We start from the raw sequence: 14311 nt of genomic DNA, 5'->3' as shown, positions 1-14311 counted from the left end.
TCCCTTTTTAAAACATGGATGAATTAAAGGGATTGCATGAGTTTTGGTGCGTCTGAGATGTATTAGATTATTAATGTAGGTACTGGGCCTTTAAAGTTGCATTTCCTTTTTTTCTTTTTTTCTTTTCCTTGTTTGACATAGCTAATGTAGTTTACTTTGTGGGATGGTCCTGCCTTTTACTGCCTCCTTGTTAATCTGATATTGGCCCTATTAGTATTGGTTAGAACAACTTGGATGTGTCTTTGTCATACTTTGAAGACCACACATCAGATCTTTACCACCAGACTGTTTAATGTGGGTAGTTATTGTTATATGTAACATTTATAATCTATGTTTATTTTGTTTTATCTGCTCTTATTTAAAGGGCACATACTTTATTAATTATTCTCATGGGGTTTTGCTTGATTCAAGCAGATATAGAGTAGGGGTTATCCTTCTGCCTTTTGATATAGATATTTAAAGTGTATTTGTCCCCTTTTTTCAGTTGCACTCCTTTTGGTAGTCCATTTTTATTTCACACTTGCATTGATGTTAGCAGAGGCATTTAGCCTGTCACTTATAAAGTACAGTTAGAAACGTATTTGAAATATTTTAATTATGGCTGTTATATGTTACATTACGTTAGTTTGTACTGAATTTAAAAGGTAATGCTTGGTCTTTTTTTCTTTATTTACTGCATTTATATTTAGCATCAGTCTACCAGTGAAGGAACCTGTACCTGGCTTTGCAGTATGGATAAAGTTTACTTTGCTTAATGGACTTGCAATAAGCTACCTTATAACATAGGATGCTAAGATACTATCACAGTACGGTTTGTTTTCTTTCTTGGGACATGTGTAGTTTTATGACTCCAGTGAAGTGGGCAAAGGAGTTAATCTATTTGCATAAGTTAAATTCAGATCTTATTTTCCTTCAGGTGATACATTTGTCAGATTCTGAGCATGCTAAATTATACAAATTTGGTTTTGAGATAAGGGAATTTGTATTTTACTGTACTGGGGGTGGTGGGGAGAGATATTCCTATATCACAGTGGTTTCAATTTAAAAAGATCAGGGATTTATTCATGGACAGATTGGGAAGTTATGTAGCCCATAAGTGTCTGATTGATGGAATGTTCTACACTTTAATTAACTTTTATATCCCTCCAGGAACACCAGTTATAGAGAAGCGAGGCATTATGAAGGAACAGGTTACATTTCAAGAGGGCACCTTGATTTGGGATGAACTCCGTTTTTCACGAAGGGAACACAGACTGGCCCTTAATTACTATATATACCCTCATTGGAGAAGTTTCTTATAATAATGTGCAGCTTACTGGATGCAGCTGATACATATCACTTACTTTGAACACCTTCATCGTATACTGTTTTGTTTTTTACTCCTATACATGGGAGATTCTTTTTCTACAATAAATAAAATATTAATAATCAAAAAGCATAGTTATTTATTGCAGTCAAAATTAACACACTGGTTACAGAAATCCAATACTATTCTTCAGGATTTTATTTTAAAACAGATTAAGTGCTTTTGTCTTAAAAGTTAACACTCCATTAGAATCTCAGTTGTTATGCTGCCACCATTTAAATACCTATTAAACTTAACATTCAACTAGAAAGAAAAGTCATGCGATTTGCTTACAGAATAAAACAATGAAAATAATTACTATTATAATCTAAGAATAATACGCCATTAAAAAGCTTTAACAAATTGTAATCACATAATTTCTTTCATAATTTAGTCAAATGCATTTTTAACACACAATGAATTTGCTATTCATACCAGACTTGTTCTGCATTCAATTCATAGTTGTCAGAGAAATTCCCTAATTTGCTAACTGGTTTCCTATGCTCCACCCCTTGTGTTTACCTCCAGCTTCTCTAACTAAATAATAATATTTTTTTTTAAAAGTGGACCAATTCAATCTATCTCCAGGATTTAATAAACTCCTTGTAGGCTTCATGCAAAGTCTACATGGAGTTTACATGTGTGCGCGGTGGTTTGCGGTAAGCAGCAGCGCGCAATGCATATTCATGCTGTACACTATGTTTAAGCCTGGTCTGTGTAAGCATACACAGATAATACACCTGTTGAAACCAGAGCACTAATGATCCATGGTTTTGCACAGAATGCCACAGTGATCACCGGGGCTTCAAAGATAGCTCTCAATCTCTTTGTGCAAGACATCTGGGCAAAGGCCAATATAATGCAGGGACAATGACCCAGAAATAGGGACATATTTGAAATATATGCCCTATAGAAATGTGTTAGAATTACCAGGGGTTTGTGTTAAGATATATGTTCTGAAGGATTTGAAGTATGAAACTCAGACATACTTCCCAACCTCTTAGAGGAAGAAATCTGGACAAAGCTATACATAATGGGGGGGGGGGACAAAGGCACAACAATAGTGATACTTTTGAAATATTGCTCGTTCAAACTTATAGACTTGATAGAATAATAAGTTTTACATTAGCTTGAATTTTCTGAAAGTATGTCATTATTTTCTGACTTCAATCGCAATGACACACCAATAATTTGTCAGAAGACCAACATTTTATGAGGAAGAGATCAGAAATATGAGACAAAAATGTGGACATTCTGCAAAAATCTGGACATCTGAGAGGTATGAACTCAAATGTATGTAATATTGAGTCACATCAGCCTGAGATCATCCCAGTGGTATGGCAGAAAAACACAAATTTGATAAGGAACACATCTGAACATTCTGTGAATATCTGAACAATTGAGAAGTATGAATGTTAGTATATGGTCCAAACACAGTACAGGACAGTGTATCTACAGTGCAGAGTATTGTGATATGCCATTCCTGGCATTCTGTACTGAAGCTGTGTAAATTATATGTAATGGTACATGGACTGACATGCAAAATAAACACTCAGTGTGTGTACTGAATATGGGCACACAGATGAATTGTAGGAATGCACACAGGGAAAAACGACAGGTGAAACAACTTAATGTACAGCAGATGAAATGATGTCAATGGAAGACGGTTGCAGAAGAAAAACTAATCATGTATCTATATGGTACAGTAGGGGCAGCACCAAGAAAATGAGTATTATGTGACTGTCACACAAGGTGACATTACAATGGGAGGATGTTTGTGTGACATAGAATCCTTACATGAATAATGCAAAGGACATCTATAATGGATCTGACACACAATTTTGGTAGGGGGCATATTGTGAATCTGTGCAAACTGGTTTGCCTGCACATGAATATAATCTCAGCAGAGGTGCCTAGCACGTGGGACACAGGTAAAGGCTCATGGAAACATTAAAATAAGCAACCACAATCATGGACAATATCAGAATAATACCACCAGTAATCCCATGCCTCTGACATAACATATGTGATATAGAATGATCAGAGATGATTCTGCAGAAACAAACTTGTACAACTATTATGATATGTACACACTTTATGAGGGTAATCAGGCACACTGTCCTAGCACTGTAACATCTGTTGGAGGTGTTAGGAGGGACACTGCTATACCTGTGTGCGACATTATGAGGAATACAGGCTAGTTGACTGGTATGCATGCTATATATATATATATATATATATATATATATATATATATATATATATATATATATTTATTTATTTATATGGTACAATCCACACTGTCATGAATGATATCCATGCCATCAATGTTGTCAAACACCTATGTATGTATGTATGTATGTAGTATGTGTATCACCAGAACAGGAAGCAAACATGTATCTGGTGTAACAACTTGATTGGTTGTTCACACCATCAGACAGTCATGTTTATGCCACAAAAAAAATACCTAGGTATGGCCATTAGGCTGTGTGACAGCTCACTGTGACAAAGGCGATATACTTCAGTCACATATCAGTGGAAAATGTGTAGGGAGGTACACGAAGAAGACTGCATTGTACTCAGTTACTGGTGTGATGAAGGTTGGGAACTATGGAGGTGTTATGGCCTCTGATGTGGATGTCCTTCACATGCTCAATACTTGTGTTACATACAAGGGAGTAGTCAGTACTGTGACCACATGCTGGTGGATGTTCCATTTATCATCTACCCTAGGACACAGATCACATACCTATTGGTCTGGTCTGATTATAGGGTGTGATGTCCACATTATAGTTGGGTTGTGTGTTTCATTTCTTGATTTAACAAATCCCCCATGTTTTCTTGTCATTGCAGGTGTTGTCATGGGTGTGGCAGCAATCTTTGCTATGTTTAGATACTGTCTGTATTATACTAATATTAGAGCTGTTGTCAATGATTGCCCCCAATCTGTAGTCCTTCAGGCAGCTGTTTGGACACAGAAAGTCATCTGTGATGTTCATCACTTAACTAATGGCCAGGAAAGGGCCTAGCAGACAGCCCTGATATACAAACCAGATCACTGGACCTGAGATAAAAGGTCATTTCACACATTTCAACACAGCGAGATGCCACGTATGTGATACACTGGTCTACCCAGTTCATGATATAGCTGTTTATGGCCACATCTGACAGTGTTGATTGAATACCTCAGTGTGGATTTGTGTCAAATGCCTTGACCTGGTCAAGTTCCACAAGATGATAGTGTTGTCGTCATGCATTCACTCACTTGATGACCTCTTTGAGGACATCTATCAGATGTAAAAGACATGATGTAGCATTAACAACTCACATAGGTCTGTTGCACACAGCCAGGATCTCACTAGTTACCATTTGTAAAAGGTCCATGATGACATGTTGGTCTACCTCACAGTTGAGGAGTCAGGATGTGTCAATACATGCATGCATCAGGTGCTGTCCACCCAACTCAGATGAATGCATGTTGATGTACACCCTTCTACAGGAACATAGCCCATGTAGAGGGTGTGTTGAACTGTGTATTCAACCAAATCAGGAAAGTGCATGTGCTGAGTCACACCACAGGTGATCTGTGATATTGTCACAGCCCATTGATTCTGTGTGATAGGCCTGGATTAAGGTAAGATAGTGAATACTGCCTATTGTGATCTGACCTAAGGTTTGACACAATCCCCCATGCAGATATCATAGTGAAACTATCCCAGCTGGGGATTAACCCTTACATGAATAGATGGGTAATCAAATGGCTCACCGACAAAACACATACTATGAAAGTTGGTGAATCAACATGTACCAGTAGAGGTGTCACCACTGGTGAACCCCAGGTATCTGTGATTGGCCCTGTACTGTTTGGAATCTATTTCTCAACAGTTCAGCCTAAAGTATATGGCCTTTGGCTTTTCAGGTTTGCTGATTCTTGCATATTGGGTGCAATCATTGAGTCCACCAATGATGATAACATACTACAGGAAGAGCTAACACAGACAAATAATTGGTGACAAAGCCACACAATCAACAGATAAATGTAGTAATGTGTCTTCATGTTGTCCTTCTGAAAAGTGAAATTGCATGCTAATTACAGCACTGACAACAGTCCTGCTGTGCTGAAATCCAGTGATGCAAATACATGCAGATAGCAATCTAAACTTCAACCACCAAGTGTCCATGCTAGTATTGAAAGTCTATGTTGTGCACATCATAAGTCACACCATTATATTATTTATTTATTTATTTTAGATTTGTTTACCGGGAAAGTCTGACTGGATACAGGTCCATTTTCATCGGAGGCCTGGGGAGAAAAGCTCCAGGTAAAATGCATAAGATTATACAAAAATACATAAAATACATAAAAATGTATATAAAATGCATAAAATCATGAAGAAATCAGTGACCTCATTGACAGTGGATATCTAGTTTTAACATGGTAATTGTCAGACAATACATACTAGTAAAAGACAAGACAGTTTAGAACATAATTCCATATAGTATATGGTAAAAAATATTATACATTTTTTATTTAATGATGATGATTCTATCAAAATCACACTTAGATGGGACATGCATCAGAAAAGTAAAGCAGAGTTGATTAGTAAGCATAATGTTTAGGTTTGTAATTAAGTCAGGGTTTCTGGATGGTTGGATAGGCAGAAACTGGATTTGTGGATCTGGCAAAAAACAGATGGGTTAAGCATATTGGGCTAAGATGGGAACAGATTGTTGAGTGGAAGATTATCCTGGGGAGTCACAAGATCATAGCCATGTATTCGTATCATGTGCCTTGAGGAGATTTTAAATTGAGTGGTGGAGGAATTGGAAGTTAGATGACTAGGTAGGGTATTCCATACTTTTGAGATGGAGTAGCTGAAGAGAGATTTCCCAGCTTCATTATTATGTTTGATGACTTCTAGGTGGTTCTAGGTACTAGATTTTAAGGTTCTTATAGTAGAATAAGGGGTAATTAGGTTCTGGAGTGCTGGGATTTTAGCTGGATAGTAGTATAGTTTGTGTGCCAATGACAATTGACTGAATTGTAGTATCTGAGGCAGCTCTAGCCAGTTTATTTGTTTGAGAGCTATACATTGATGGATCCTCTAATGCGTCTCAGTAGCAAATCTAGCAATCTTGTTATAATAAGATTCCAATTTGTTTAGGCTGGTTTTGCGGAGGTTGGTTAGTATTGGGGACAACAGATGAGTCCTGGCAATACTGGCTTTAGTGTGACTACTGAGAAATAACTTGTTCCGATAGAGGAGTCCTAGTTTTTTATGATGTTTCTTGATAGCTTGACCTATATGAATGTCACATCTGAGATTGTCTATTTCTACACCTAAGAGTTTAGTGTGGATATTCATATAGTAATCTTGTATGACAGCACTGTACTTGAAGCTCATCAGAACACTAATAGAGAATAATTCTCTCTTTTGTATGTACCTCACTAGAAACATGCAGCAGCTGGAGACACAACAGGCCTTTCTCATCAAGAAAACACAGGGATTACAAACCATGCCATGATGTTTGTGGATAGACTGAAAGCCATGTCACTGTAATCTGTATCATATAGGATGAGGTGATTTCATTCTGGCCTCCAGGCCCATCTCTGACCCTGCCCTAGTGGGAATATTGCATATCCACAAATCAGATATAGCTTATGACATCAGCAGTGTCTGTTGAAGAGAATATGATAATAGGGTCCCACATGCTGATGTAAAAGGCTTTGTGTAATGTCAAAGTAGACAGCAAAGATGTGGTAAAAGTTCCCAAAACATAACTAGTAATCCAAAATTAGGCACCGGAGACCAGCAGTTCCATCACACAAGTGATTTAATGTTCAAACACAGCAAAAGGAACACACATCCACAAATAACATAAACACTGATAAAACACTTCCCCTTACATTTTTGTCTCATAGAATTTCATCAGATGATGATGACCTGATGAAGTTCTATGAGACAAAAACATAAGGGGAAGTGTTTTTATCAGTGTGTTCCTTTTGCTGTGTTTGAACATTAAATCATTTGTGCGTTGGAACTGCTGGTCTCCGGTGCCTAATTTTGGATTAATGTCAAACAAGAGCAGAAACGCATGCGCGCATGCATGCACACACACACACACACACACACACACACACACACACACACACACACACACACACACACAGTTGACTGTAGTGAGAACAGAACCCCTACCTATCTAAGTACACAGACTACAGACCTCTAAAGCAAGCACCATAGCTCAATTCTGACTTGGAGCGTCTCGGACAACACTTTCTAGCTGATGACATCAGCAATGTCTGTTGAGGAGAACATGGTAATAACAGTGTCCCACATGCTGATGTAAAAGACTCTTTGTAATATCAATCAAGAGCACAAACACACATGCACACACACACACACACACACACACACACACCCAGTTGACTGCAGTGAGAGCAGAACATCTACCTAAGTACAGAGTCTACAGACCTCTGTATTGAAGGCAAGCCACACAGCTCAAGTCTCACGTGGAGTGTCTCAGACAACATTTTATAGCTGATGACAACAGCAGTGTTTGTTGGGGAGAATATGGCAATAAGAGTCTCCCACATGCTGGTATAAAAGACTCTCTGTAATGTCAAGCAAGAGCATAAACACACACACACACACACACACACACACACACACACACACACACACACACACACACACACACACACACACACACACACACACACACACACACACACACACACACACACAGAGTTGACTGCAGTGAGAGTAGAACCCTTAGCTATCAAAGTGCACAATTACAGAGCTCAGTAATTTATACAAGCACCACAGCACAAGTCTGACCTATATAAGACTGCATGTCAACTTATAGTGGATGACATCAGCAGGACACATTGTAGAGAAGAGGTTTGGAGGCCTGCATGAAATTGATGTGTATGCATGTGTGAATGTCAAAATGCTGTCAATCCATAACATTGGAGCAGTACTTGTAGGATACACAAGTCTGCTCTACTGTCTAGACGCACACACACACACACACACACACACACACACACACACACACACACACACACACTTGATTGCAATGTGAACAGAACCCTTACCTACCTAAGTACACAGACTATAGAACTCAGTACTTTACACACGCACCATGGCACAAGTCTGACTTATACAAGTGACAGTCTGGATACAGATAAACACAGAAGCAGTTAGGAGACTCAAAAGTTTATTGTTTAAGCACTTTCATCAGAATGTCTCACAGACTTCTTCAGAAACACATTTTTCTTGGTTTGGATATAGTAAGAAAAAATACAAGAGGGGGCCCATGGAATGACCTCATTGAATTAAGGGAACTTAAGTGGCAGATTAGGCTAAATGCCTATAACTACCCTGGCCTAAATGAGAACATGTCTATTTCCAGTGTTTTGAAATTGCATTCTTATTCTATATAGCATTTATGTTTTTTATTGCATGATTATTTGAATAGTTTTTTTTTAACTTTGCATAGTATGTATCACTGACATTATTACACTTTGTCAAGCTTTGATTGGTTAACTTGGTCATGTGTTTATGTGTGGGAGGGATATTTAAACAGTGTGATTCTACCTGTTAAGTGTTTTTGAAGAAGTCTGTGATACATTCTGATGAAAGCGCTTAAACAGTAAACTTTTGAGTCTCTTAGCTGCTTCTGTGGTTATCTGTATCAAGCTTGTCGCTTATTTGTTGGTTCCATTGTTTGTGAAGATGTCTTTGACTTATACAAGACTGCAAGTCAACGTATAGTGGATGACATTAGCAGGTCATGTTGGAAAGATATTGGGAGGCCTGCATAGGTTCTTGGCTTCATAGGTTCATAGGTGGTTACAAGCCTAATGGGCCTAGAACATTTACGAAACTAGCTGTACAAAAACACAAGTATTGTTATTGAGCATGGTTAAATGGTTGTTGTTAGCAGAGAAATTTTGTGAGCAGCACTGACTGGCCCTGTCCATGAGGGACATAGATGCCACTCCAGGGGTGAATTTACAATCACCCATCCAGTTGTCAAGGTTGCACTTGAATAAGTTAATTGAGGACCACTGCTTCACATGCAGTGGGAGCCTATTACAGAGGAATATCAAAGCATGTTTTGCTTATGTTACAGTTATTCTATCCCATTTGAGTTGCAGATGTCCAGCATTTCCAGTAGGGAAGGATCTGACACTGCACAGTAGGCTAAGCATAGACCACCTCTCAGCAGCCTGCACGATGCTGAGTACAGTGACAGATCTTTCAGTCTTTCCATGTGTGTTATGTTTTGGAGGCCCTGGATTCTCCTGGTCACAAACCTCTGTGTTTTCTTCAGTTGCTGCAGATGTCTGGAGAGGTACAGCTAGAAGGGAGCATTGTACTCAATTAGTGGTCTGATAAGGGTAGAGTACAGCAGAGCTATGACCTCCATGGTCTTGGATCTGATGGTCTTATTTATGAGGTGCACAATATAGAATGTGTGCCCCAGAACTATGGACAGATACTGATTGAAATGTAGATTGCTATCAACATGTGTTTTCAAGTCCCACAACACTGTGTTTGAGCTTAGAGGGGTGGTATGTATTTCAAAATTAGCAGGAGTTCTCCATTACTAAAGGGGACAATGAGGCATTCTTTGCATTACAATTCAGTCCATGAGTTTGGCACCAATCATTTGTCTCTGTCAGCCCCTTCTGTAATATGTTACCATCACTGAGGGACTCTATTGTGACTGTGTCCGGTTAATAGTCATTTGCAAACTTGGTAAAGCACAGGCCATCTACCCTTGCCTAGGCTTCACATAAATAGTTCCCAAACAGTTGAGGACCAGAACAGATTCTTGTGGTATTCCACTGGTAAGTGTTCTAGTGGTGGAGGTGCAGTCCCCAAATTTGACAATATGTGTTCTGTTGGTGAGTCAGTTGGCTTTCCATCTAGTAATGTATGGGTTACTTCCCAGATGGGAGATTTTCTCTATGATACATCAATGGGGGAATAGTGTCAAAGAACTTGAATAGCTCATCATAGGTGGTATGTCCTGTTATTCCTCATCCAGGTCTTTGGGGTAGTATCCAAGAAGTTCACTAGGTTTAATAAGCAAGATCTACCCTTGACAGAACTAATGTGAGTGGAGTCAAGTGTGTTGAAGATCACCTATGTCTCTTTGGATAAGGTCCATGCTGATTCCTTCCCTAGCCTTGCAGATAAGGCTTTTTAGGCTTATGGGTCAAAAGTTCTAGTTCTGCATGTTATCAGATTGATGTGCATTGGATATAGTTCATAGGTTCATAGGTGTGTACTAGGCTAATGGCCCTGGAGCTGATATAAGCCTAGCTCAAGAAGATTTCCTGTCATCACGCCACCCAAAGTTAGTTCCCAGTGCCTCTGTCACGCAATGTCACTAAAGTGATCCCTGGGTGAACTTCCTATTGCTTATCCACTCATCAAGATTTCTCTTAAAGAGGGATAGTGAAGTGCTCTGCTTGACGTGAATGGGACGTTTGTTCCAGAGTATGGGAAGTCTCTGGGTTAGGAACCTGCCCTTCCAGCATGTTCTGTTTATTGTGGTAATGAGGTTTAGGTTCATGGAGCATGTGGCATGGAGGGATTGGGATTTCTTTAGGTGTAGCAGATCTAGCAGCTCTGGGTCAGACATGGCTTTGTAGATGAAGCAGAGATCCCCTCTAAGTAGGCAATAAGAGTATAGCTGGAGTTTTTGAGTCTATCCATATAGGGCATGTATCTAAGGCCTAAGATTCTCTTAGTGAGGTATTTTTGTGGTGTTTCCAGTTGTTGTAGGTGTCTAGTGAGGTACATACTAAATGGGGTGTTGTATTCTATAATAAGTCTAATGACGGATGAGAAACCTTTTTTAATGAGATGTGCCACATAGAAGGACTTCCTAACTACAGTGTCAATGTGGTTATAAAAGGAGAGGTTGCTATCAACCTGTGTCCCCAGATCTCTTATCATACCTTCGGTGTTTAGTGGATTACCACCTATGCAGTAGTTCATGGGCACTGAATTTTTCCCAAAGGGAATGACAATGCACTTTTTGGTATTGAGCTTAAGGCCATGGTTCTGGCACCAGTCATTGGTTTCAGTGAGGCCTTTTTGTAGAATGTCTACATCAGTGGGAGAATCAATAATGGCTCCCAGTTTGCAATCATCTGCAAACTTGGTCAGCTAGAGTCCCTTTATGTTAGCTTGAACTTCAGAGAAGTAGATGCCAAACAGGAAAGGACCTAGGACCAATCCCTGTGGGACACCAATTGTAACTGGTCGATAGTCAGATTTGGAGTCCACTGCTTTCACAGTGTGGGTTTTATCAGTGAGCAAGTTGGCAACCCATCTTATGACATAGGGGTTTATGCCTAGTTTAGTTAGTATATCTATGATACCTGAGTGAGGGATGGTGTCGAAGGCCTTGGCAAGATCTAGGTAGGCTGTATGAATTACCTTGCCCCCATCAACAGCTCTAGTGACAGACTTTAAGAAGTCTGTCAGGTTGAGCAGCCATGATCTACCTTTCACAAAACCAAACTGAGTGGGGTCCAGAATTTGGAGATTCCCTATGCCCCTATTTACAAGGTCCATGATGATGCATTCCATAGCCTTACATATCAGACTCATCAGGCTAATGGGGAAGTAGTTCCCAAGATCTGTAGTCGATCCCCCTTTGTGGAGTAGGATAACGATAGCAGTGCACCATTCGGTAGGAACAAAGCCTGAAATGAGGCTGTGATTGAACAGAGCACTCGGGTGTGGTGCCAGTTCACTTTGTAATTCATGTAGAACACAGACAGGGATATTATCAGGTCCCATGGAAGCTGCATTGCTGGTTTTGGACAGTGCAGTTTTTACCTGTGTAGCCATGATAATAGGGACTTGGCATTCCTCAGGTATTGTAATAGGCCCTTTAGGGGGTGAAAGTGGGTAAAGTTCACACTGAATCTATCAGCCAATATGTTGGCAATATCAGTTGGTTCTTTATATGTACTGCCATTTTGCTGCAACTCAGAGCAGATCTGAGTATTGCCATGTAGATTCTTGACATAACTAAAGAATGCCTTGTGATTGTCTTTAGAATCTGCAGCAATTTTGTTTTTGTAGCTAGCTTTAGGGGATTTGATGATGGATCTCAGTTTTTTGCTGAGGCTAACAAGGGAGTTTTTCCAGTCTTGGGAATTCACCCTTTTCTGCAACAGTTTTTTCCTTCTGTTGTGGAGTTTGTTTATGGTGGGGGACCACCAGATCGGCTTCCTTATTTTGGAGATGAGCATCTTAGTTCTGTTTGTTATGGCCTGGTCCATGCACTTGTGTATGTGCTCATTGGTGTATGATTCAGCAGTCGTGCACCTATTTTCCATTTGCATGGTTGTCATGAAGTTAACCACCTCTGTTTTTAGAAACCCAAAATTGGCTTTGGAGAAGTTTTTATCATGGTTTCCTTTGGGGGGGTGAGGGTGGGATGTGGATATCCATGGTGATTAGCTTGTGGGGGTTCCATTTAGATTCTTGAAAGTCCTTTTACGTGAATACAAAAAGAGCGACACATATTGCGCAAACCACTAAAACGCCGAATGTCCAAAACCACGAAATTTGAAATGTCGAAGTGCCATGGTTGGCCCATCTGTGGTATAGCTCCATAAGGTAAGTGTGCGATAGTTACGCACCTTAGGGTTAGGGTATGGGTTAATGTAAGTGCATAGATAGGTAATGTATGTAAGGTTTAGTGTAGGGTTAGAATTAGGGTTTTGTTAAATGTATGTGAGTGGATTATTTATTTTGTTTTGGTATATCTCTGTAGGGTAAGTGTGCAATAGTTACGGACCTTAGGGTTAGGGTGCAGGTTAAGGTAAGTGCATAGATAGTAATGTATGTGAGGTTTAGTGTAGGGTTAGAAGTAGGGTTTTGGTGCTTTACTTTAGGGTTAGGAGTAGGGTTTTGGTTAGTGTATGTATGCGGTTTATTTATTTTGTTTGGGTAGGCAGTATGTAGTCAGAGGTGGAGTTGGGTGATTATGGGGATTCGACTTTTTGAATTTCATGGTTTAGTGCGTTCAGCATATTCACAGTTCATTCAATATGTGTCGGTGTTTTCATATTCGCTTAACAGGATTTTTGCTAATATAATATAGACCCAGCTTGTGGTCAGATCTGACCAAGGAGGAGTTAATTACTAGTGTAGAGCAATGGTCGCCCATGTTAGTAATGATCAGGTCAAGGATGTTTCTACCCCTGGTGGGGGTATGAATAAGTTGGTCCAGGGCATTGGAATTAATGAATTCCAGAAAACGTTGAGCAAGTGTATTGGTACATGAGCAATTTTCTCAGTTAATGGAGGGGTAGTTAAAGTCTCCCAGTATAAGGGTATTGGGTTGTACCCTAATATTTTCCAGTGTGTTTAGGAATGTGGAGTGCGGAGTCTTGGGACATGGTGGGGGATCTATAACAGGCTACAACCTGGATTGCAGTTTTACCCAGTGTTGTACCTGAAGTATCTCTGATACGTTATGTTGGGATACTAGTCTGGAGGTGTGCATATCCTTTATGAATATGAAAACACCATCACCTTTAGTGCTTTGGTCCAGGTTTAGGACCTGAAAGGTTCCTGGTAGTGCTGGGGTGCTCTTCCAAGCCTTGAACTAGGTCTCGGTCACTGCACAGATGTTGTTCTCTATTTTAAGGAGTGCTTTGAGTGAGTGCATTTTGAGATTTAGACTTCTAGCATTGAGTTGCATAACTCTCAGATTTTGTTTGCTTGTAACTGTTATGGTGGCAATTTTGTCTTCAGGACATTGCCTAAAAAAGCACTATGGGGTGGCAAGAGCCTTACCCAGTATCCGGAATCCATGGAGTGACAGGTGCAGGCCATCTCTGGCGAACCATCATGGTCTGTCAACCATGTCATCTGAGGCTGACAGATACGGGGTCCTCTTAGAATACCACTAGAAACT

The sequence above is a fragment of the Protopterus annectens genome, chromosome 3.part0 (assembly GCF_019279795.1).
Source record: "Protopterus annectens isolate FY-2018-M chromosome 3.part0, PAN1.0, whole genome shotgun sequence".
Lineage (NCBI taxonomy): Eukaryota > Metazoa > Chordata > Ceratodontiformes > Protopteridae > Protopterus > Protopterus annectens.
Note: the sequence above shows the minus strand (reverse complement) of the source record.